This window comes from Grus americana, chromosome 4 (genome assembly GCF_028858705.1).
Source record: "Grus americana isolate bGruAme1 chromosome 4, bGruAme1.mat, whole genome shotgun sequence".
NCBI classification, from domain to species: Eukaryota; Metazoa; Chordata; class Aves; order Gruiformes; family Gruidae; genus Grus; species Grus americana.
In genome coordinates, this window is record NC_072855.1 from 73,075,489 (window position 1) to 73,101,371 (window position 25,883).

The 25,883-nt window shown below is 37.8% G+C and overlaps 1 long non-coding RNA gene across 1 annotated transcript in view; it reads right to left on the minus strand.

Annotated features, from left to right (window-relative positions):
- LOC129206202 (uncharacterized) overlaps nucleotides 1–7,063 on the minus strand; it is a 34,261-nt gene extending 27,198 nt beyond the window's left edge. Inside the window, exon 1 of the long non-coding RNA XR_008577043.1 lies at nucleotides 6,988–7,063. This is a non-coding gene — a long non-coding RNA (uncharacterized LOC129206202). The remainder of the gene's footprint in view (nucleotides 1–6,987) is intronic.
- Nucleotides 7,064–25,883: the final 18,820 nt, after the last annotated feature.

Consider the following 25,883-nt stretch of genomic DNA (forward strand, 5'->3'; position numbering starts at 1 on the left):
TTTTAAATATGATGGATACTCAAATTTATTAACATTTCATGCCTACATTCCTAAATATAGTTTTAACTACCTGTTCACCCACATGTTGTTATTGCAATCCTTTCTCACTCATTCAAAATTAGCAAAGACAACAGCAAGTGTTTTTAGAGTAAGAAAGCATCATTTTTTTCCCCTCCTGTAAAATAATACCAAATTTCATCTGGTGTCAATAATTCTGACATAACAGGGGTTGCTACCACTAGGCCAAAAGATACTAAAACTAGTATCTTCTGTCATTCAAGATTGTCTGGTTTGTATAGGTCCGCTGGAAATTCTCCTTAATTAATATACCACCCTTTGATACCAATTAGCACCACCTGGAATAAGATTTTCTGGGAAACCTGTAAAAAAGCTTTGCCTTTGAAGTCATTCTGAAGAAAGCAGTATATCCTTAACAGGACACTACAAGCTTACAATTCATTTTTGTCAACAATGTTAAAATTCCTTTCTTAGTTTTTAATCTCACCTCACTACTTTAGCATCAGAATCCTCTATGTTCTTTCAGATGATTTTATTGATGTTTATGCATGTACCTAAACACGTGGAGCGTCCCAAATACAAGTGTGTATCTCAGCGAGCCTAATCAAAACTCTTAATTTATTTGAAGTGAGATTTTAAAAGTCTTTAATATTTTACCCAGATAACCCTCTCTCCACCTCCACTTTTTCACTGTGTAATTGTACCCTGGAGCTGCAAAGGTGGGAACTAATCGCAGGGCTCTTGAGAAGTCTACCTCGGGAGAACTTACTACCCTTTGACTTCTCTTTTCTCACTGCTTCCAGGTGGATGTAAGAGTTTGGAAAGGCACAAAGAATATGAAATCTATGTGGCAAGAGAAACTGCTGCCAACTGAGGAATTTTTTACTGATTTCCAAATATTGTTGCTAACAGAAGGGATAGCGGTGCTACCATGGCTAACCCTGAAGGAAGAGAAATAACACAAAAGGTAAACAAAACTAACTGAGCTTATCATATGAAATTATATTATTGTCCTTGCCCAATGCTGGACCTTTTTAATGGCTCAAGAGGGTGATAACCAGTTTGTGTTGGCCATTTCTGATACGTATCAGTGCAGAAGCAGTCCTTCGGAGGACAGCTGAAGCAGAGTGGGCAAAAGAAACACCATAAGCCACAAAACTACTACTCAACTAATTCTGCAGAAAGTTAGAAACCATCCCTTCTCTTTTCCAATATTACAAGAGATTAATTTATTGTGACCATTTAACATACCTTAATGAAGTGCCATAATGTTCACTTGTGTAATGATCTCCAAATTATTTCCCCCTATAATAACACTATGCCTTATACTTCAGTTTTTTACATGACATTTAGACAACTTAGTTCAAATAAGACCTGAGACTTTAGAAGTATGTAAGTTAATAAAAATTCCTTTGAAAGAGCAGATGATGCTGCTATGATATCAGATACACAGTAAGATGCTTGCAGTGATGTCTGTATAAAAAATAATTCACTAATTTCTTGGAGTTACATGGTTTGATAGAATAAAACACTGATCTATTCTGGACTTCAACATTTTATTTTCATTGAACTTCTTAAAAATATGTAAATATTTAAAATATGTTAGGAGATTAGCTGAGCTGGATACAAAGTACAGTGCCATTTCACTTCACTTTCTAGTTCTGCACACTAGCATTCAGTTCTGCAACATTTTTATCATTTTTCTGTTGACTGGCACTGGGAAACATCCACTTCATTCTTAGCAGCTTCACTCACTGAATCATTTTCAATTGTGTTGAAGCAAAGTGTAATGCAAGTGCATAGATGAAAAATCATTACCTGACTACTGTGCAACTTTTTCTTTTCTTTTTTCCTATTCTCCCCCCCCTTCTTTTTTTTTTTTTTTTAAATCCATTCCCTGCATTTCTCTCAGACTTAGACTGGATGTTTTGTTAAGGAAAATGTGCACACAAACAAACACTTTAGTTTCAGTACTGTTTGATTTCTTCTCTTGTAACAACTTTTTAGGGTGCCAAGCTACATGCAACAACTTTCATACAACTTTCATTGTCTAAAGTCATACTTAACAGTAAGCTACAAATGAAGTGATTTTTTTTTTTTTTAAATAGCAAATGCAACACGTTGCAAAGCCTCAGCACACACTAATCTTACGCATTTTTTTATATTACATCCTTGTGCATATCTGGCTAAAAGTATGGAAATGGACTGCTCCAGAAAGCAATTCAGAGCATAAGCCTAACTTAAGTGCTCTGCATTTACCTCAGGAGAACCTTCTCTATGCTAGGTGACTATAGATAATAGACTTGGACATTAGTTCTAAAGAAGGGTAAAATGGATATTCCCCAAAAATAATGAAGAAAAGTCCTCTAAGACTGGGGAGAATCTGTAGTGGGCATTGTAAATTACTCAATAATGGAAATGACTATGCCAGAATATAGACAAAAAAACACCCCAAACCAACCAACCAAACAAAAAAACCACTACACAAAGCCACCAAGAAGTAAATGCATCTTATCATCATTCTCCATCATCTATAATAGGTGGTACTAAGTTATGTCTTGCTCTGTTTCCAAAGGTGGATCACAAATTCCTTATGGTTTTTGACATATAGATTTACAAATGCTCACAGAAGAGGATGGAACTAACGTCCTCCTGTTTCTACTGCCTTTAAGTGTGAATTTGAAAGAGAACTTTTCAGTTGCTAACCCATTCATCTTAGTATTTATTTATAATTCTTTATAGGCAAGGGTCTTTTTTTCCCCTCTTCTAATTGTAGTGATTTATATTTGAAATAAAACTTATGATTTAATCAGTGATGAAAACCAGCTGCAGACAAGATAAAGCATGATAGTCTGATACAGAGCACAGATTTTACATAATACAACAAACAGAGGAGCAGGGTGACATCATAACTGCCATTATTTCTAAAGCTGGGCTGCCTGACTGAATGGTGAACTAGAAATTATCCAAAATTAAACCAGGAACAATTGCAGAAAAGTAATTTCCAGTGACAATGAGGACAGAAGTTTAAATGAGAGAAAATATATTGGTCTTCACTTGGACAATATTGACAAAGCTTCAGTTCTTCAATCAAGTCATTTCATACCCACACAGTCTTCTATAATCTTTTGAATGGAAAAAAAAAAAAAGAAAAAAGCGTGTTTTCATCTTCAATGAAAATGATATTCTAAACTTATAAAATAGGAGAACTCTGTCACACAGGTATCAGGTACTCAAGACTACCACACCAAGTATGTTTCCATTGTGTAAGCCATGTGTACGTGAAAGATATTCAGCACTAAAGTTTGCAGCGTATTGTACATATGACCTACAACGGGAACCTACAACGATCATCCAGTCCAAGTGTGTATAGACACTGTCTGTCACAGCTAATAGATCACAAACGCTCTTTAACAAAGCTACAATAATAGTATACATTTTAAGCATTTATGTTTTCTCAGGCCCTATTTAATGCATGTGGAAAACTCAATCACTTTTCTTCATCTCTTAGTCAATTTTTTTTTCCAGTTCAAATTCCTACAATACTAGGCTACCTTCCTCAGCTAAAAATTGAAGAAAGGAATCCTTGTCAGGAAATAATATTCGTCAAGAATTGTAAGGAATTGAAAATCAACAAGAAATAAAAAGCAGATGATAAAACACTAGCAAAAAAAGAAAGAGGGAATGTAAATTCACTTTTTCAAGTTTTCACTTTTGTAAAACAAACCAGTTCACAGGAACAGGAATGAGCCAATCATCTTTTCATTACAATTCACGCATATCTTGGTGTATTAAATATAATTCTTTTTAATTACAATAAAACAAGCAATTATCCCATTAAAATTTACCTGTGCATGGAAGGGACAAAGTTCACCGCTGAGACAGGGCAAGGAGACCTGAGAGGAGCAAACTGGCTAACCCACAAGTGTAGTATTTTTAGAAAAGAATCTCAGCCCTGCCAGAAACTGCTCTAGTGCATGATTTAGCAGAGTGTTGAGCAAGCGGCTGGAGCTCTGTACCAATAGCCCGAAGACCTGTGCCTATGAACGCACACAGGATCACTTCCAGAAGACACAAAATGTTTGTGCACAGTGGAGCAGGAGAAAGAGCTACAGTCCCAGCGCTCGTTTGCTTTCCCTTTGACTAGGCTGTTCCTAGCATGGGATGCGCCAGAAACGACAACAGAAAGAAAAAAAAAGTGTTAAGATTTTCGCAAACGAGAAAATGCCTCAAGGGCCTGCAATGAACTTTTATTATTTAAGAACAGAAAAACAGCTTTCTCTGTTTCTAAATAGCAGGAAGAGATAGCCTTCCAGGTCTCAGTGAAATCTGGAGAGAAGTAAACTAATCCTCTCTTCAACTACAGCTTTGTGATCAACCACTAAGAAGTGAGTGACCAGAGTTCCCAATTCCCGAAGGGAACGCAGGCACTAATCTTTTCATCTCAACCCTTTGTGCACACACAAGAAAAAAGACAATATCACACCCCAGTTCCTTGCAGGGGAAAAGGGGTGTGGAGGAAGTATCTCCCAGGTAGGAGATAAGAAGATGCAAACTTTTGAATCCTGAGCTAAGGCATAAAGAGTAGCAAGTACCAGTATAATAGAAAAAACAAAACTTCTGAGGGTAAGGGTTAAGGGACATTAAGCTTAATGGCTAAATTCATTGTTTGACTTTCCACACTCACAGCCCCAGAAATATGATTGGACTTTTCTTGCCCCTTTTGTGTATACATACGGAGCAGAAAAAAAATGCATTCTCTTTTCAGAAGTAAAAGCAAAGAAGATCCTTCATCAATGGGGACTTAAGAAATTGACGTTCATCTGTAAAAGCAGTTAATTTGGTACGTATATACAAATCCTAAAACTGTAGTCTTGGTCAGAGACGCTCTTTGTACATATCTGTATATATACACATACAAACAGCTGCAACAATTTTTTGCAAATAAAGTGAGACAAATAAGCTAGAACATTTTCGAAAATAAGCTGCTATACAGGAATAAATACCCACATTTGTGAGCAGTGAATTTTGATCAATAACAATACAAAGCCGTATGTCCAGAGTTATTAAGCAGATTGGGAAAAGACACCACAGCGTTAGCAAGGCCCACGCATTTTATTCTGCAGCAGCAGAGAGCATCCTTTAGGGCTGAATAACCACAGATTCTAAAGTACAGCGGGATTATTAGAATCATCTAATTTGGGCTTTTTTCCCCTCTTCCTAATTTAAGATCCTTTTGGATAACCCAACTGATGCTCTTCATTTTCTCCATTGAGGAAACAGACCCCAGCCGTCCGCGGGTGCCTGTGGCACGGCTAGAAACGGCTCTCGGTGCCTGGGGCTGCCCCGCTGCCCCAGATGTGCAGGCACACCTTCGCTCAGCCCTCGTCACCTGTCTGAAGACACTGGTGACTAACGAAGCAACGCGTTTCCCCAGAGTCAGAGATGTGCTTGCACATACATACGCACATTCAACTCACAGAAGATTTAAGTATACTGCGCGTTCCTCAGCCATGATCATGGATATGCAATCCTAGGCTTCTAATAACGCCTAAGACAAGAGCGATTATTTTATTATTTTCCTAAAAAATGGTGTAGAAAACCAGCACATCACAGGCATGCTCTAATTTTCATTACTGTACAATTCTACGCATACACATTTATAAGTCTAAAATTGAAGATATAAATATTTCAAAGAACCAATACTCAATTACAAACGCTCTGCTTAGGAAAAAACCCACCTTGTATATTGTCGCATTTTTGGGGGGAGCTTTATTCTGTATTTCACCACATTTCAGTATTTCTACAGCAAACTGCACAAACTCTGTGTAAGGAAGACTTCAGTCACATGCAAAAGATACATGCAAAATTCAGATATTGAGATGGAAACAGGCTTTTGCCTTTTGACAATCTGATCAGAGATTCATATTAGGTATCAGCATAAGAGCGTTTGTTGGCCCGTATATGAACTTTATTACCAATGCAACTTTTGCTATGCTCATTAAAAAGCTGTAGCTGAATTAAATGGCAATTCAGAAGATCCTTGACCCTGAAATAAACAATCCTGCTGCTCCTATAAACTCATTACTGGGCCTAGGCATAAAAGCATGGCTTTTTTCCTCCTCCTGCTTTTTTCTGAGTTTCTAAAATATCCAGAGAGCATATTTGACACAAAATTAATACTAGCTGTTCTCCAGAATGACTGGTAAAAACATAAAATTTTTGTATGCATGGCTCTAAAATGCGTTTCCTTTAAATTCCCCCTTGCACAACCTCTGTCAGAGCAAAACCGTAAAATCAGGATTCTTGAAAATGGTATTGGTAAACACATACCAGTGCAGTTAAACTCTAAATTAAAAGGAAAACACACCAGAATTTGCCAAAGAAGAGAAATGTAACAAATACGACAAATAAATAAATGCAACAAATTAAATACTGCTACATTCCTCCTCTGTTTCTCTAAGCACCAGATATGTTACCGCTATGCACTATGCTTCAGCCCTGAGTGCATGCAGTGTATTTCTCAGAGAGAGATGACGGTTTCATTGATACAATACTATGAAAACTGGCTCCTACAGGAACCATCTTGCAAGGAAAACACCCAAATATGGCTTAGTGGAATTTTAATAGCTGGAACATAAAATATCACTGATTACCTTACAGAACCAGCAGCTGTCAAAAGGAAACAAATCACAGCTAACAACCCATATACTCTTAAACTGTACATACTGAACACACACTAAAATCCTCAAACTGTATTTTCATAACCTATACTAGATGTACAAACCAAATTTTCTATATTTAATTTGTTTCAGGATGATTATTTGTCCAGAACTGATAAATGGAGTTACGTTTCATTGTAAATAACCCTTATTTATTCCAAGCAGGAGCTGACTACAAAGAAGTCAAATCACTTTTTCTGCCCCCCATGAGAAAAATACACATTTTTACTACCAGTAGAATACTTACCATGGTTAGTGTTGGTTTATTGTGTTATTTATGAACATCTGAAGAGCTGTAGGCCAGAAAAACAGATGCACACCAAATATAGGTTAGCCAAGAAAGGGAACGACCGAGGCAGCGTAAGGCATGATGTAAGGTACTCGACGTATTATCAGCGGGCGGCAATAAGCCACTCCAACAGACTAAGTTTTCGATGGATGCAGCTGGAATAGAACAGGGAAAACTGTAGCGTTTACAGCCCCGCTGAGGTCAGTAACAAGCTTTCCTCCACCCACAATGGACTTTTTTTCCAAGTTATTTTTTCCTCTGTTATTTTTATATCAGATCAAACAGAATATTGCATGGATACATGTGTGTCACATTAATGCATCTAGTCCATTTTTGCATTATATATGCACATGATAAACTTATAGAATGACCTGAAAAGTCATCTATAAAACTTTCAGTCAGCATATTGCTGATGATTTCTCTGGTTTGTATGCCCTTCTATCTGCTTATAAATATCCCTTTCTCTGGATCTGTCTTGTTTATACAGAAGAGCCACAAGTATTCTGTACATTACATATAAAATTGTAAAATGAATAGTGTTTTAAACTTACAATGTCATGGTATTTTAATCAAAAGCTATACAAATAGTTTTCCAGTGAGGTAATGCTTTTTATGTGTACTTGACAATGCCATTCATAAGTAATTGCTGTATTAATAGCTTATTCTTTATAAGTAATGACTATATTTTAATTTCCATGCATATATGCATCAGCTAATTAATAAAGAAAAAAAATCTTATATGCACAATATTATTCTAGTAGGAACATCCCAATCTAAACAGTTGCATCTCCAAGTCTTAGTTTAGCATCTTGAAGACTATGCATATAGTAAGTGGGGAAAAGTAGGTGGTTACTGGGTCTTGGATAGAAAATTGTCACTTCTCTGGGCTTTCTGAACTCTGCTACTGAAAGATACACACAAGTTTTCTCTTCTTTTCCTTTTGTTTGTTACAGGAACCCATGGATGGTCAAGATTTCTTATTTGGATGGAAGGCAAGAAACCTAACAACATGGGTAATCAACACAGAATCATAGACTATCTCAAGTTGGAAGGGATCCACAAGGATCATCGAGTCCAACTCTTTGCAGGACTACCTAAAACTAAACCATATGACTAAGAATTCCTGTAGCAGGAACCACCTGAACCAGTAGAGGACAAGCCTTGCAAGAAGCAGTGTGAGTGCAGCAGTGACCCAACCTGAGCTGGCTTTGGTGCCCAGTAACTCCACACAGCACACCACCTCTTCTGTCCTGAGTCACCACCATAACAGGCGGAACCCACTATCATGGACTAAATGAACTCAGTGGACATTTTGTGGACATTTCACAGGGGTGGTCCATAGACTAGGGGAATAATGGCTGTATATTATATCAAAGGATTGGGGGGGGGGGGTTAATGAGGATGTGTTGGATAGCGTGGTACCTGAGCATGACGTAAATGGTATGGAACAAGGGGCGAAGAACATGCTGGTTGTGACTGGGATAGAATTAATTTTCTTCACAGAAGCTAGTATGGATAATTGACTAGTATAGTGGCTAGTGCTGAAAACAACATTGTTGATGGCACAGGGATGTTTTCGTTACTGCTGAGCAGTGCTTACACAGAGCCAAGGCCTTTTCTGTTCTCACCCCACCCCACCAGTGAGTAGGCTGGGGGTGCACAAGGAGTTGGGAGGGGACACAGCCGGGACAGCTGACCCCAACTGACCAAAGGGACATTCCATACCATATGACATCATGCTCAGCATATAAAGCTGGGGGAAGAAGGAGGGAGGGACATTCAGAGCGATGGCATCTGTCTTCCCAAGTACCCGTTAAGCGTGACAGAGCCCTGCTTTCCTGGGGACGGCTGAACACCTGCCTGCCCACAGGAAGTGGGGAATGAATTCCTTGGTTTACTTTGTGTGTGTGTGCGGCTTTTGCTTTACCTATTAAACCGTCTTTATCTCAACCCATGAGTTTTCTCACTTTTACCTTTCTGATGTTCTCCCCCATCCCACTGGAGGGGGCGTAAGCAAGCTGGTGTGTGGCGCTTAGTTGCTGGCTGGGGTTAAACCACAATTGTGAATCAGGGTGGGTTTTTTTTTTTTTAAATACAAGTTCAGAGATTATAATGAATATATTCTTTTATAATAATTTTCTGTTTCACATGCCAACTCCAAAAGACACATCAGTACTGATGTGACATCATATTGATTTTAATCTGAGTTTAGCTTCAGGCTTTATATCATATTTTCAGAATTCATTATAAATAATGATTGGTTTGAGTGTGCATTACTTGTGCTTTATGATGGCTAGAGTTAATGGGACTTGGAGCTATTTTAGTTCCTATTATCTTGCTTATCCTGGAGGTTTCTGTCCTCAGGCAATCAAGATAAAGAGGTATTTTGGTCCTCAGAGGGCATTGTTCCTGTAAAAAGGAAGCTATTGATGATGATATTGCAAACACGCACAAAGCGCCTATCACCATGTCTGTGCCTATTTTTTGAAATCTAAAAGTAAATGCAAAAAACATGTGTTCAGATTTGAAGATCGACTACTAGTTTTCCTCCTTCACTTTTGTCATTACACTTGGATAATTATTGCCAGTATTCCGTATAAGCACAAAACCAGTGCAACAGACTACAAACGGAGACACGCTTGTTGAGCCTTTCTCGGGGGCCCTTTCACCATAGATGGCAAGTGGACCTATTATATTCTGAACGCTGAACAGCCGGTGTAGAAAGAAGAGCTCAGATAAAGATGCTTGCCATTTTTTGTCCTGCTAGCGGTCAGAAGATTAGTAACTCTCTTATGCGTTTACACTAAGCTGCAGACTATTCTACATGTTTAAGCCCGCAGAGATACTGTTATACAGATTGCTACTGCTAGAGGAAAGCATCAGCAACTGTGGAACAATCCACATTTCAGGAGTGCAGTTTTTTTTACTAGGTGACAGTAAAACAGACAAATAAATCTGTTCTTACAATAGCTGCTGCCCTCAAGTTTCTTCACCACAGTGACAAGATTCTTGTGCAGTATAAAGCTTAGCCAGTCATTTCACAAAGATTTTTTTTTTTTTCCTACGAAGATAGACTAAGGAAAAAAGAGTGGGATTAAAAGGCAGATCAGGGAATGCTTGAGCACGCTTTGTACTGACGGTTGCCCAGAAGAACTTAGCGTTTCATAAGGAAGCCGCAGTTCAGTAAATGTGCACGCGCGCACACACATATATATCTGTGCGTATGTACGTATAGATCATATAACTATAAAACTATAAATACAGGCTACACTTTAGTTCCTCCAGCTTTATAAAATAGAGGTTTTCAAAAGGAAGTTAAAAGAATAAAGATCTCATGTTTAATTATTTATAAATATTATATTCCTGTACATAATGAAACAAAATAAAGTGGCTCACCATTCAGGCTCACTGAGGTTATCTAGGTTAAACACCAAGATACTATGTAAAATAAACAGCAAGTAAACAAAACACTTTTTTCCCCTCAAACTGCAATACTTCAAAATATTTCAGGGCTACAAAAACAATCCTCACACTGCTAAAAAGTTTGTTAACAAACCAGTTCTGTTGTTCTTATTCAGGTAAGATTTATAGCAGTTTAATATATACAACCATCACACAAGATAGTTAGACACGGTGGGATTAAAATGATCCACAAGAAGCATCTTGAAAAACAGATAGTAACGTACTCAGGGGGGTAAAACAATCAAGTGGAACACTCTGATGGGGGGGGAAAAAGTCATTCCAAAGAGTCATAGTTTAAAGAAAATAAGTCATAACATGTTCACAGGCTGGAAAAGAATTTAAGACAGTACACACAAATAATAGAAACTGTCTGTTATTAGCCAGCCATCTATATATCCACACGCACCAGTGAAATAGATCCCACATGAACAGAAAGAGATCAAGCAAATTACTACCGAAAAAACCCACAAACCTGGTAGTGATGGTGCTCTCCATTTTCTCCTCTGAGAGCTACAAAAGAAAATTTTATTTATTGGTTTTCATTCATGCCAGTTGAGTACACCCCCTCTTCCCATACAGCCTGTCTTCCTCTTGACTGAAACCAATGACGATATTACAGCCCTCCGAGATAATCTGGAAGATGTTGCCATACATTACAACAAACCAAAACACTCCTAATTAATTTTCTAATTTTTTTTCCACGATATAAAAATTGCTTCTGATGGGCACATTTTCTCTTGATCAAAGGAGCATTTTAAAGTACCACATTTACTTACTAGAGGCCATTGAAACTGAAAAATGTGAGTTATGAATATTCACCCAAATGTAATAATTTCCCTTCTTTGAGTTTTTAACTCTCATCCGACCCTTTCCACTATTTAAAATCTTAATCAGTTCTTTGGATCTGATCGTTCTGGGCAGTGTAAAAATAGTATTAAATGTTCTGTGACATGCATACCTGTGAGCGAACACTGGTTTCAACTAGTGTGCCTATAGATGCTCCTATGAAGTTTCTACAGAAAAATCCAGTTGCACGCGTTCCTCTGACACAGATATTGCCATAGTACACATTATGGACAAAGCTCACGCAACAACACTGAACCTGGTCTTCTAAGCTATTTCCAAATGAATAATTTATTTTCTGTGTCTCAAGATTAACAGCAGCATCTGACCAAAGAACATAACAACACCTTACACAGACATCCCAGGAAATTGGGGCAAACTTATGACTATTATGTTTCTCACAAACATATTATCTGCTTTTCCAATTACTGTGTTGTTTTCACAATACTGGCACCAGTGCTTCTTCCATCTGGGTCAAAAATCATAGAATAGGGAGGAGATATTAATGGTACCAACAACAATGAAAGTGAAATAATTTGCCATGTTTTAGAGCTGCATTATAATGTGTAATAGACTTTTTAATAACATGAAATGAGACTGATTTATAAATCTCTAGAATGACAACTGAAAAGGACTTAGGCTGGTAAAAAACAAATGGCAACTAATGTGTCTTTCACGTTGGCTGTGGCAGTGATTTACTATGTTGTCTGCAATGCTAAATATACATCATAAATCCCTCCAACAGAAGCCTTATTATATTCATCCATCTCTTCCCTATGAGCCAACAATTTCTTCTTTCATAAGCTTTATTGTATAAAAAGGAGCTCATTATATAAAATAAAATGCAGGCTAAAGCCAGTGATCTTACATTAACCTAATGAGGACTTTATCTAAAGAACGCATACTGGAGATACCCCGTGGTTATGTTACTGTTAAAGACTATTTATCGAGTGACAGTGGGAAAGCTCTTTTTGTGGAAGATAAAATGATACAGAGCTCTTTATAAACCTACATCAACTGATCAGTTTTCTGCTTCAGTATAAGCTATTGTATACAGTCTACTACATAATAGAATTGGAAAGAAAGATCTCAACAGTTTGTAAAGGAGCGTGTCTACAAGGAGGAATTATTTACTGACTGAGACAATATGAAGTAATTAGAAAAGCAAATGGAACCTTAATGGAGAATTAATATTAGTGTGAAGAGGGTCTCCTTTCAGTCAGTTGACAATGAAAATTCAGACATTCAGACCACTGACCTCCACATTTGGTGTTTTTGAAGCACCCCGTCCACTGGTCAGCACATGGGCAGTGGCACCATGATGGGGACATGCTCTCATTCACAGCAATCTCCCACCACTTAACTCCTGTTCTGTGAAGACAATTTCATCAGCTACTGGAAGAATGAATCAGCTGGCCATCCACAGATGCAGTCTTGAGAGGCTGCTGACTGGTAAAGGGTGGGAGGAGAAGGCATTAGCCTCAACAATACCAAATGGATGTTTGGGAAAGGGGATGCCGGTAGGAAATGATGATCAATGATGTATCACCCATATCAGAGAGAGACAAGCGAGTCATCATACAGTTGAGAGACGGGCTTGCTCCTCAATAGTCTCTCAAAACACTGGAATTTCAGGCAGGCAAATAAAGAAAAGGCATCTTCTGCTTTTATTGTATTCAGAATATCTGAGGAATGAGATCCTACATTCCTGTTTGAAATTTGTACCACCAGGATTACTTTTTTTCACCATTGAGTTCCTTAGACTGCTGAGGCAGCTGGCAATGAAAGCAAACATTCCTTTACTGCTAGCGTGGCTGCTTTTGGTGATTTTCCAAAAGAATGCTGCATAACTGATTTTGCATGCTTGACAAGATACACTTTTATAGGATTTTGGAATGACCAGGGATGTCTTTGTGGCCCTTTAATCTCATCACACTTTATGCAGAAAAATTACAAAGTCAAAAGAGGTTTACACATATCACTTACAAAATGAAAAATCCTTTTTTTGCCTTTTAAATTGTTCCACATCTGTTTTGGAGGAATAAATCACATACTTGATTGAAGGATAGGTTTCAAATTTACTTTTAACTACATGTGTCTAGGAGTTATTGGAAGGGAGGTTTGATAGTTACACTGCAGAATACTTTTGATTTATTAATGCAGAGGTGTTAATTAGAAAGAAAGATAATGATGTTTCCAGCAGTGACAGTAAGGCAATTGCTTCATTCATTAAAAATGGTTTCTTATTAGATCATGAAAACAAAAAACAATCCGAGCATTTTATGTATCTGTATTTAACTTTGTGTGTTCAGGATTTATTTATTTATATAATAGAATCAACCTCAGAAAGATGGTTATTTGTGATTCTTTTTCTAAACAAAAAGATAAAGACATCTGATCACCACAGTTCTTGAAGTCTAGAAACATATTATAGAACATTTCCTCTTCTTAAAAATGGTCTACATTTCTCTAGAAATGGAATTGGTTTTCTCCATATCTTTGCTGTGTCCTCTTTTTAATTTCTTTTGGGGGTGGGGCATGGGAAAGGACACCAAAACATAATAATTCTTATATTTCATCTTTCCACTCATTCTTATTTTTCCTACCCACTTCTGCAACAAAGAAATGAGATGTACTAATGGTTCTGAATGGGTTTACGTGTGATGAAGCCCTGCTTTCCTGGAGATGGCTGAACACCTGCCTGCCCATGGGAAGTGGGGAATGAATTCCTTGTTTTGCTTTGCTTGTGTGCGTGGCTTTTGCTTTATCAGTTAAACTGTCTTTATCTCAACCCACAAGTTTTCTGCCTTTTACCCTTCTGATTCTCTCCCCCATCCCACTGGGGGAGAGTGAGCAAGCGGCTGCGTGGTGCTGAGCTGCCGGCTGGGGTTAAACCACGACAGCCATGCTCTTTCGTTACTTCCCTATCTAACTCCTTTCTGCACGTTGCATGTTAGTTCTCTTTACGTTACATTCCCTGAGCCACAAAGACTAGAGATACTAAATATGGAAACCATGCATATACCTATTACACATTATTCCTACTTCCAGTAGCTAAACAAAACAACTATAGTTTTGCCTTGTCCCTGAAGAAAAGGAAGGAATACAGCACTTAGTAGATCCCAAATTTCCATCTTCTACGGCATAAATACATACTCAAATTCTATGTGTACAACTGGAATTTTAATATAGGCAATTGATTCCAATTCATGCAAGCAAAATGATGCATACTGGCACCACACATATCAATCACATATATACGGGAAATAGGAGACAAAAATGGTATCTATGTTACAGAGCAGTGTGATGGGAAAAGTCTTCGTAACCTTCTCCCCTTAAGCCTGCACTGCTTATATAACACGCTTCATAGAGACTTTTTTTTCCCCCAGAGAAAGACTTCTTTTTCCCAAAGACTTCTTTCTTCTTGTATTGCCACAAAACTGCCGCTAAAAGGCATATAAAAGGTTTCGAGTGCTACAATATCCAACTTTCAATTGCTGTTCAATCTTCCCACTATTCTGCCAAAAAAATTATTTCAAGCACTTTTTGAAAACTTTAGCTTTATAAGAGACATGATATAATTTTACTTAGCAATTACTTCACCTGGGTGTCTATCCATCTCCTTGTTATATTTCAAATAAATTACAAAACAAAGCTAAAAACATAACACAACTGTGCAATCTGCTGTGCCACAAATTACCAATACTCTGAAAAGAGAACCGGGGTGCAAAATTGCTACTTTTACTATTACAGTTATATGTTCAAGACATCAATGCCCCCCAAAGAACTTAATAAGAACAGCAAACTTAATTATACTTAAATTAATTTTAAAAAGGAGGAAAGAAAGCATCTCGTCTCCCAGAAAAAGAAAGATAAGATTGGAAGTTAGAAGTGTAATCGTTTGCCTAAATACAAAAGACAAAAAACCCCCTGAACAAACCCTGAAGTCCAAGCACATAGATTATAAATAAACTGCACAGAAGTCAACAACATTATTGCAAGTATGTTCTTGCTCACTGTCATTTGTCTCTCAAATTACCTCTTCCCTTGACTGCTTTCCCTTACTCCATAAATAAGAGCCAACGATTGCTGGGACAGGGATTCTTCGTATTTTATCACTTCCAAAGCTATGGGCACAGCAGGCTCCTAATTCCTGACAACAGACCCTCAGGTGCTATTGCCACAAGTAGATTAATGTTCTAGGGAACAAGAAATTAAATAAGTAGAGGAAAACCAAAAGTGCACATTTTAAAAGTATGTGTGAACGTGTGAATATCTTTGCCATTAAAATACGCTTGTTCTCTAATATCCACAGTCCTACTTCTTATAAGTCTACAAGGACGTGTATTTCCATGTGTGTCTCAGGTTTCAAAGAACACTGGAGCAAATAAATGCTTGCAATAAAAATCGCATTAAAAGTTTTCTCGTGACTGCTGTTATGCTGGCTTACCGCATGCTCAGGACAGGATTAGTCTCACCTAACCTTAGGCATGTGCGGCACAGATGCCTGCATCTGAACCCCAGCTTCTCTGGTAGTCAATAGAAACAGATAGACATTTCCAGGGAACAATTCTTCTCTTTCTAGCAGATGTCTCAGATAAGTTGTGCCCTAAAAGTGCCTGTATCTCTCCATTCACTGTAAGGAAAACATAGCATTATCATCCCAGGCATAGGTGTTTATACTGGTATCTACATTCACTAAAATGAATTCTTACCCAGAAAGACTAACAGTTCTCAAGGATTTACCAGCTGTTTGTAGATCATCTGTGAACAGTAAAAAAGAATCATCACAGCATGACCGCGTTAACTGAACAGGGAAACTACAAAGTATTTGTATACATCCACTGAAGAAGAAACTATGGATAGTGACCTTTCTGCAACGACCTGCACAGGAAATATTTGTTTACTTAAATGTTTTATCAAAGAATTGCAACTAACAGGTAAATTTTTCACGAATGGGCAAGAAGCAGGATTATTTGCTTGAATACAGAGTTCAACAGAAGGTGTAAAAGCACTTTTATGAATCTGCTTTTCACAACTTTCCTGTGAAAAGGAGATTATGACAGTTTTACAGATGGGTACATTTAAGTACAGAAATATGAAGTGTAAAGCCTGGCTAATAGGGCGTTATCTGCAAAGCTAGGTAAGTACCAATTTTCCTTTCTGTCCTATTCTCGGAATGCTATGTGACACTGACTTTCTGGAAATGATACTTCACAGAATCTCTCTTAAAAAATAAAAAAGAAAGAAAGAAGCCAGCCTTTTCTCGTTCCCAAGTTTTAGTTAAATGTGCATTCTTTAATATTTAAAAATGAACTTATAACCAGTTCACCAAATTCATATGCTTTGAATATTCCCTCAAACTGATTCATAAAGCACGAGATAACTAATTCACTGACCTTAACTCCATGATGAATGTGCTAAACTTTATCAGTCATACCTTGTGCTGCAGGAGCTCTTCCACCCGAATGGCAAATATACTCTGCCTTCCTTCATGTTTGAATGGTATCAGCAAAGAAAGAGTTGTCTGCTTGATTTGAGTTCGTAAGTCATTCTTCAAAGTGCTCTGATTTTTTCCCTCTCATATTTTCTCTGGCTTTTCACCGTGCATTTGGACTGGGTCCTTAGAATAGGTTACGCTGGCAAAGCCTCACCTAGTCAAACTAAAGGATGTTGGGTTCTTTGTGGCAAATACATCCTAGTGAAATACATCCTAAAACAAAACCATAAACTTTTTTACACTGCTGTCTGTATCTGAAAAAACATAGTTAGAGTACGTTATTATATAGTGTAATATCTAGTTATTGCCTGGTCATTTTGCATTTTACCTGTGCTGGGCAGATACAAGTCTGGCATAAAAGGCGACTGTTCACAGGTTGCACTGGCTCCCTACCTACAAGGCTGAGCTCCCCCTGAAACTATTGTGTTTGTTCTTGTCAGTAATAGGAAGGAATTCCAGGGTTTTTTTTGTGGTGGTGGTGGTGGTGAAAATTTACCTTTCTTATTCTCAAACTAAAGCATCTATCTTTCACCATATCAGATTTCAAAAAGAGCTTATTCTATCATTTACTTTACTCTTTGCCAGTGTACTACTATATAGGGGAAGGGTAGAAATGTTTTGGGTTTGGTGGGGGTTTTTTTTAGAAGAAAAACAGTTAATAAGTAATATTAAATGAAAGTAGTAGCATGTCATGGTTTTACCCCAGCTGGCAGCTGAGCACCACGCAGCTGCTCGCTCACTCCCCCCATTGGGATGGGGGAGAGAATTGGAAAAGTTAAAGTGAGAAAACTCCTGGGTTGAGATAAAGACAGTTTAACTGATAAAGCAAAAGCTGCGCGCACAAGCAAAGCAAAGCAAGGACTTCATTCCCCGCTTCCCATGGGCAGGCAGGTGTTCAGCCATCCCCAGGAAAGCAGGGCTCTGTCACGCGTAACGGTTACTTGGGAAGACAAACACCATCACTCCGAACGCTGACACCCCCCTCTTCCTCTTCCCCCAAGCTCCTTATAAACTGAGCATGACATCATATGGTATGGAATATCCCTTTGGTCAGTTTGGGTCACCTGTCCTGTCTGTGTCCCCTCCCAACTCCTTGTGCACCCCCAGCCATCCCGCTGGCAGGGCAGCACGAGAAGCAGAAAAAGCCTTGGCTCTGTGTAAGCACCGCTCAACAATAGGTCCATAGAACAAAAACATCTCTATCAATGCTGTTTCCAGCACGAATCCAAAACATATTCCCATACTAGCTACTATGAGGAAAATTAACCCTCTCAGCTGGAACCAGCACATAGCACATTCTTTTATTCTTTCAATTATTCACATCTGATAAGTTTCATTTGCAATTCAAAGGGGACCGACAAAGTTCTCTGCTACCCTAGATCCATGCTCTAGAGAGTTCCACCTTTAGCGGAATTTCTATATGATCCAGAACTTCAGAAAACCAAACGGTATTGAAAAATAATGCATCAAATAAATACAAAGATAGTGCAAAAGAGCTTAAAAGATTAAATTAAATGAAGAAAGTAATGACCTCAGATCTCATTAGCAAAATTAGCTGAGAAAGAGCTGATGGAAAAAAAAAAAAGAGAGAGAGAAGCTGTCCTAGAATATTTTACTAGTTTAGGAATAAGTGTTTTGGTGAAACTAACATTATTTATTCACATAGCTTTTTTTCCTCTGTTCAGAAGGAGTGGCAAAAAGTCCTATTTTCCATTTGTGATAGAGTTAGGAAAAAGAACCACAGAATCTTTAGTATCATTTCTGCCTGTATCTTCAAAGGACTTCAGGATTTAGACTGAGAATAATTTAAATGTTGAAGCACGAAGCTGAGGATTAGTATCAAGAATTCTACACATCAGAAAAATGCAACTGTCCATCAGAAGAGCAAAGCTCAGTGGGCAAGAGGCAAAGTGACCTTGGGGCTGGTCTGAAAACTCAGAGAACACCTAAAAACCACCACAAGCTTCACCACTTTCTGTTCCAAGATCAAGAAACACTTTTTGACCTTTCTTTCTCAGAGCTACACCGCACATTGTACACAACTGAAACCCAGAAGCAAGCCAGCATGCAATCCGATTCCCGGGGGAGAGAGAAGGGAGGAAGGATGGATGGACAGAAACCTGCGTACAAAACACATCTATCATGCTGTGATTCACTGCACTGAGGAAAGGTGCTCAGATATCAAAATGAAGGGTGCAGAAAAAGAATCCCACACAAACCAGCAAGTTTTTATTTTTTTTTTAGTAACCCCTAAGACACACTGGTAAACACACCGACTCGGGGACATCACCAGACTCGCATACAGCTTGATCTGTCAAGTGCTGTAAGGCACCAACAGACGCATTTAGCAAATTTCCTATTTAACATATTTGATCTCTTACAGAAAGCACCCTACAGTTAGTTTGTCAAAGAGGGATAATAATTACAGAGTTGTGTCTTACATCATGGTTACTCTGCGAGACAAATTTCTCAGACGCTAATCTTATGTGGAGTACATTTACTTGAAGCTTTATTTAACGTGTTTCTTCTGACAGATTCTATCAGCAGAAGTAACTGTCATAACTATAGCTAGATCATAAATGCTATCTCCCAAAGAGCGACCCCTAAATCAATATTTACAAGTAAGCTACAAAAGGTCTCAGAAAAAGCCTATAATCCTGCAATATTGATGGGGGAAAATATGTAATTGGCTCCCTGGAAAGCCTTATCAGACGACAAATATTAGTTCACATAAAATTGTCCAATTAGGAGGAAAGTAAGAAAAAGAATAATTTTCCCTAAGGTTTTTGTTTAAGTTTTTTGTCCAGTTAAATATCACCAATACGAATATCATTGGCAATTATTACTGAGGTAACTCATGATCTCATATTTGAAAGCACATTTCAGCTTACAAAACAAGGTTTCAGGATTGCTAAATATTTTTTTTTCCCTAGGATTTTCCATTTTTTCTACCAATAAGGAGAAATTATTGGATGGCACCACAACAAAAATAACTTACTTGCATGACTACACAAAATGCAGGAGAATGAAGAACAAAATAATTCACATGGCAAAACACAGATGAATTTCAATCCATTTACACAGTGGGAGCTACAGGAGAATTTTTGAGTGTGTGTGAATAAAGTTACAGTTTTAGACGTGGTTTTTTGGATAGTTATAGTATTTGAATCAGTCATTTAAGTTATTCAATCATTTACAGCCACTGAAATTTGTCTGCACTGTAAGGTGAACACGAAGTGCGTAGATCCAGTTTTCCCTTCCCCTGCACTTCAGTACTCATTAATACAACTGACAAGATAAACAACGTGACTTAAACTCGGTGCACAGGCAAAACACCAGGTTTTGAGGGACTTGCAAGGCCACCTTCAGCACAAACTGGGCATTCCCTATGAAAAGGTCTGAAGTTGTGATGAAGCAGCATTTTCTAATGAGAACTTTGAGGATCGTTCCTGAGCTCTACTGACACCTGATAGAAAACTTTTAGAATAGCTGTTATGCTGATGTGTGTTTAAATATCCTAAATACATAGGTTAGGAATGAAGAAATAAGTAAGTCCACAAAAGAGTTGGGGCGGGGGGGGGGGGTGGTGTGGAGAAATAAAAAGGATTGCATTTCTGTGGTTCACCAATTCAATTCATGTTGCATTTTGATATGTTTTTCACAGCAGATACGTAGCCACCTAACAAACGCATAACTAGCCTGAACTTCTCAATCATGTCACTGAATGACTTAAGTCACTTAATTTTCACTTGAGAATACGGGCTTTGAATGCACACTATAATTGTATAGTTTAGCAACATTTAGCTATTTGAATAATAAAGCAAACAGATTGTTTGAAGAACATCAATTTTACATCAGTCCCAGTATTTCAGTTTTCAGAAATGCTGTCTTCTGTTTCAACACATTAGCATTTCTATGATTTTATGATCATTTCTACGGCAAGGTCAACGAACCTGACAAAACCTCCAAAGTATTAGTACTTAGGCAAAGTCCACCTTCAATCATTTTGCAAGACTTAAGCATCAATACAACATAAGCACGTACACCCCTCTGCATGAGCATAACACATCTTTTCTACACGGTAGCACACGGGCAGATGCCTCCACAAGGGTTTTCAGAATGACTTCTTGACTTCTGCTAGTACTTCAGCTGACGCTAAGGATCTGTGTTTTCTATGCCATCCATCTATACGGACCATCGTGAAACATGCCTCAAAAATAAGGACAACAGAAGTTTGGCTTATGTAATTCCCACTTAAAAGCTAGAGACGTCAGACTTATTTATGTGTCCCTTTTCATTATACAGGTCAGCTAAAAACCAACAAGGTACTTGGCATTTTGTGCACTGTCTTTACTGAAATCTTCCTTTTTAAATCAAGCCACGTGAACTGAGCGCAGGGATCCCAAAAACTGGATGATTTTAATTTTCAGAGTATCAGCTTGCATTAGGAGTACTTATGGGAAATTCTCTGAGATTTATAGCAGAGCACCTACAGTTATAAGGCTTCTCTCACCATTACCCACCTCTGTTTTGGGACTGGAGCAGTGAAATTATTCCATGAACAGGAAGGAATTTGCCAGCCAAACTGCATTCCAGACTAATTACAACCACCTGGTACATGGGAACTTCGCACATGTGCTGAGAGGTGAAACGAATGTGCTGTCTTTTTGAATGCAATCAGCAATAATGTGATTTTACTTGCTGCTGGGTTGTATTAATATATTGGCAAAAGCAAGAATTTTTTTTTTTTTTTTTTGAGAGGAGAGGAAAACTAATACTGCTCACATAAGAGAGGAAAAATTCTTAAGAAATTCAATGTAATAAATTAAATTCATGCCAACAAAGCAGAGATTTTGTATCAGGACAGGAAAAAAGAAAAAAAAAAGGAGAAGGAATATGAACTAGCAGCATAAAAAAAGAAAATTTTCCTGACCCAATAGCACACAAGCTCAGCTTCTTTAAATCACTCAGTAAGTCTTATTTTGTTTATCCAATGAAGAGGGCCAAGCTTTTTCACTTATGCAGTGGATGTCAATTCCAGTATTTACCGGCTACATTATCTCACCCAAAAGCTGTTAAATGGCATGCAGACATCTGTGTTGTCCTGCAGGTATAGGAATCTTGGCAGATTTTCAGAATAATTACAAACCAAAAATATAATTTGGAGAAAGAATCATGAGCATTGCAACTATGGCTTTTTGGTCAAGCATATTACTGCATTTTGGACTATACTACAAAGCAGGTTACTGTTACTTGAAAGCAGAAAGTGGAAGTATGTTAAACAAACCATACATAATTTAGGTTCAGTGAACAGGTTGTACACATCAGAGTTTGTCAGCTGTTGGTCAGACAGTCAAGTTACACCAAACAAATCCTTCTCGGTTTGCAAGGTAATGCTCCTGTCATTCACTCAGTGGGTTGCTTCTCTGCTTGACTGAAGCTGTCTCCTAGGTCCCCGGTGATACGTGACCCTCAAAAAAGCTCTCGCTAAATGATGCTACCAAGTATCAACTGAAGCTTGGGCATTTCAAGAAACCCTGGGGCACTGAATTAAGCAACATATTTGGGGTTTCAAGACATGCTTTCATTGTGATGCCACCCTGTATCGTATAGAATAATAGAGATTTTGCAACACAAGAAACAAATGCTGATATACATGAAGAATATATGTGCATGGCCATTATACCTTTATGTGTCTTTGTTTCCTCCCCCCCTTCTAACTGAAACTTGTTAGTTCTGAAGAATTAATTACACTAACCAAAGAATAACTGCAGAAAACAGACACACATTAAAGTCTCCACATTTTATAAAATTTGAAGAGTGAAGATTTAAAAAAACCCAAACAAAACCAACATAAGAAACGTCCCACTAAGATGAGTGGTCTATCAAGATCACAGTGCTGAGAGAAGCAATACAAGAGTCTGTTTAGGAATTCCATACAATCTCAGCCACTTTCTGTAGTATATCTCCCTTGTATTTTCCAGGTGTCCACAGCTGTTGGGTTTGGGATGTTAGAGGGTTTATATAACCCTATTCCCCCGAGTATCTGCTGCCCATTAATTTGTAAAATCCTTTTTTTGGACCTGGTGGTTCCTCTGATTTTAAAGTTTACTGACTTTAAAGCTAAATATGTATCTCCCATAGTAATCTAAGCCATACTGTTTTTTAAAATGGCATTTTATTCTACAATTGAAGATCGAGATGTGTTTTAATAAACTCCTTGATGGCTAGTGAGAAATGAAGTATTGCTCCACCCATGTATTCCGATATTCAAAGCTAGAAATGAAGTGTGAGGTCTTTCTTAAGCATTCATAGGCTTGTAATGTTTTAGGAAATATAGTTTAAAATGTAAATGGCCGTTTCATTCCAGGTGTTTCTGTTTAAATTGTGGGGTTTTTTTCAGAATACTTTTAATATATTCATTCAAACAGATTTTATTCTGGTCATTTTGTATCAAAAACAGGTAAGTATATGCTTTGATTTTTAATGAGCAGAAAGTTGTTAGCCATTTTTCAGAGACGAATGTGACTAATTTTATTTTATAACCTTGGCTAATAGATAATTAGGTGTTTCACTCAAATTATCTCTGACACAGCTGGAGGCAAAGTGGGAGGAAGCAAAAAGCTGGCTTTTGCCATAAATTTTGTACTATCAGCTTCTGAACACCTCTGTGAAGCAGCTGATAGGAAACGCTATATTGGATATGCATAACCTGTGTTTGCGTTTTGTTAATAGTATTCTCAGTTTTTAAGTGAAGAGAAGCTTCATAAAAAAGATATGCAGAGGAGGAGGATCTCCCATAGAGATCATTAAGTGGATCACTGAAGCTGTACAAATTTCAAAACAAATTTCCTGGATCAGGTACTTCCTCAGGCTTCACACAGAGTGCACTGTCATCCATTAGTATTATTACTTTAGTGTAATCCCCTCACAACGCAACAGTGTAAATTGTGACTTGCCTCAGTCCATCTCCCTCCACTTTAAGATCAAGAGAATTATTCATGCATGGTTACATACCTACTACTGCAGTAACTGCTCCCTCACGCCAAGCATCCACCTTTCCGTGATTTTGTCTGGTGGCCACCAGGTAATTTTGTGCTAGAAGAACTAACACCACAATAGTATGAGCAATTCTTAAGCCATCTAAACCAGGAGTTGGGTTCACGTAGTACTGTGCCTAACACAGGCCTGGGTACAAAGGAGAACGTACCCACACTACACCAGCACAAGGTCTTCTGCAACACAGCACGCAACGTCAGCAGCTCTCACGATACCCAAGAGTTGCCATTTACGTGAAGTTATTAGCATCTGAAATATTTATTCTTCAACTAGCACTTTAAAAAGAGCATCAATCATATGTCATCACAGTTGATTTAGTGTAGTGGTCTCAACACTGTATGATGACACATTAGAGCAGACAGAAAGTCAAGAAAGAACCACCTACATTTTTCTTCTATTTATCCAATTATCACTTACCAGAGCTGAAGGACATACTGTCTCTTTTGTCTCATTTCTGCTCTTTGGATCAAGGATGCTGCATGTTTGTTTTTATATTATGTTGACGTGAGATTGCAGAGCATGACAAGTTTAGCTGAATTTAGAAAGCTGGCCAGATGCCAATATATAATTTCACATTTATGCAGCAGATTATGTATTGTGCTTATGTATTATGTATTTCCTGTCACAGCCTAGTAGCTTCTTCACTAATTATTTTTCCCATCTTCTGCAACTCATGATTCTTTTCTTATAATGTCTAAAGTAAAAATCTGATTAGTTTCCTAGTAAATACAATACACATTTTAAAATTAAATAGGGAATCAATATATCAAAAAGGACACACAAAAACCACAAAGAAAAATGGAGGCTAATTATCATCAAGCGTACAGAAGTGTCTAATCAAGAGACACGCACGTTTTGGATTACTCAGACTCACCATTAAATTTGCTCATTTTACTGGATGTAGTATTTGTGTTTTGTAGATAGCTAATACCTGGTTACCTATAGTATGGCTTCGTCAGTACCGATACCTATCTTTTATACATATTGGTATATTTATGTGTTTGCAGTCTTTCAATATCAGGTTAGCTTTTTTTCAGAAATGGTGCATTTGACAACAGTCACTTTTGAGTGACCAATTGCACCAACATTTTGGGAAAAAGTTAAAGATAGAAACCTCTAGGCTCATTTAAGCAGCATCTGCAAAATTTAAGAATAGTTATTTCTAAAACAAAGAAGCATTTTTACCTAGTAACATATCCATTCCATGGTCAAAACACTCCTACCTTGGCATAACAAGGTGACCAACGGATGTTAAAAGTATCATCTCTGAAAAGCCTTTCTCAAAACAGGCCCCCCTTGAAAACCTCAGAAACCTGCTACATACCCTCCTACCTACAGCCTCCAACTTACTTGACTTGTCTTATTCCAATGATGAAATAACGATTCGCTTACATCATTTGCACATACACAGCATCATCAATAAAACAGTGATAAGTATCTTCACTAAATTATTCATGTCAAAACAGTCCAAACTTACAAACATCTTACCAAAATTTCCCATTCATCCAATATCACACATTTCAATACATTTTACTGCTTTTTTTCCTCAGACAATGAAAACACGTACCTTTTCTTCCTGAGTCAAGTACCAAATTACGTAGGTTTTCCATGATGTCAGCCTATCTTTATTGTTGCTGCAATTTTCAAAACCAACAGCAAGCTGCTTTACTTTCTTGATGTCATAGGATAAGGGTTCCATGATCTCGCTTGGTAACTTTAAATATCTAATAGCGTTCATTCTAGTGTTTGCTAATATCAAAAAACAAAAGAGAAGATATTTTTCACATATGAGTCTTTCATTCGTTCTTATTGTTATATGCATGTACAAGTATTTTTATCTAGATGCAAAAACTACTATCATATCTTCCCAATGCCTTAAAAGCCTTTTTTCCACCCCTCTGTGCTCCTTGCCGTAGTTCTCATTTCTCCCATGCTTCTGTACAAGTCAGCTTCTGCCTCTTGGCAACCACTTTGTTTGACATTTTCCTAG